A 1,633-nucleotide genomic window follows, 5' to 3' on the forward strand; every position below is an offset into this window, starting at 1 on the left:
TAAGACTAGTACATTTAAGCTAGTTATTACATGAAGGGAAAAACAAAAAAATGCAACAAAATTCTTTTCACAAAGGATCCAGAGTATATTACAAGAAGTGAAACAAATGTGGAGACTTCACAAACGCTAACAAACAGGATTCATTTTCCACATAAGATGGAGCTTCAAGCTTTATTTTTTTCCTGCGAAATAAAAACAATGCACATTCCAAGGAAAATGAATGCATTTCTGTTAACATGTCTCTATTTGCCATTTACATATGTACAGATGTCCCAGGAGTCTCCACTGCAGACATTAGTGTGTTTTCATAATCCTCTAATAATAATTAATAATAATAACAATAATAATGTCTTGGCAGTAGAAGTATAAATCTCTGTGGGTTCTTTTCCAGGTGGGTGTCTATAGGGAAACAATTTAAAAAAAACAAAACCCCAAAGCAAATGCCCCTGAAACAAGGATTAAAAAAAAACAAAAAAACCTTTGGTGATATAATTTTGCCCTTCAACACAAAAACAACTAATTCACAGAACAATCATATGTATGTCTACTCAGAAGTATTCATCAGGGTTTTTTCTCAGTTAAGTGTGCATAGGATTGTAGATGTCTTAAACAACACTATACCAACTTGGTGGGCCTTGTTTCTGAGAAGACATGCATGGGGTTGCTATTTATTTAACAGGTTTTCTCCACATTATAACATGATGGCAGTGAGCACATAAGAAAAAACCAGCAACCTTTTTTTGTTTTGACTATCCTTAAACAGTCCCAGTAATTTAATAAAGATGCTAATGTGGTTGTGTGAGAGAGAAAGTTGGGGGCATTCTGGGTTGACTTCACAAAGGCTGCCTCTTTGATAAATATGCCCTTTGATAAACTATTACGCAAGTACATGGCTAGATCTCAGCATCTGCTTCCATCCATTCACAAACACAGCTCAGGTAGCCCTTGTGCTTAGTCAGTCTGTCTCTTTCTACTGACCTAATCAGTGTACATGAAATCCACAGCTGCCAAAATGTGCATTTAACTGTTACTAGAGAGAAGATTTCATCAAATGATAGAAAGCCTTATTATACCAAATATGTTTGTCTCAGGTGAGTCTCACCTTATGCCTCCTCAACAGGAACCTTTTTATAACGATGCATTTTGATTGCCATCAGCAAAAGCTAAACAATTTTGACTTTAAAATGGTTCCGTTTCCAGTTACACAGAAACACCCCCCCCCCTCAATTTTCAAGTAACTAGTTTTGATAGATGCATATCTAACAGTGGAGGAGCAATGCTAAAAAATAAAATAAAATTCAGTGCTAGAAGCTGAACAGGCAAACGTACAGTATATGGCTTAACATAGGCCTACACAACTTGTGATCCATCAAACTGAATGCAACCCACCCACCACGTATTGTAGCCTACCAGTTGCTTGACTAAGAACATAACAACTCTGCTGGAGCAGGGCCAAGTCTAGTCTATTGGTCTTTCACTAGTGGGTCTCACCTGATCTGAGGTGTGTCACAACAGGAGCACTATCACATGAAAATATATGGCAAAAGATTAAGAAATGGATCCCCAAATGCATGTTTGAGGTCCTGGGTCTGAAAGGTTGAAGACTACTGATAGTCCATCATTCTGCTTTCAC

The sequence above is a fragment of the Podarcis melisellensis genome (assembly GCF_964234715.1).
Source record: "Podarcis melisellensis genome assembly, chromosome: 5".
Classification (NCBI taxonomy): Eukaryota; Metazoa; Chordata; class Lepidosauria; order Squamata; family Lacertidae; genus Podarcis; species Podarcis melisellensis.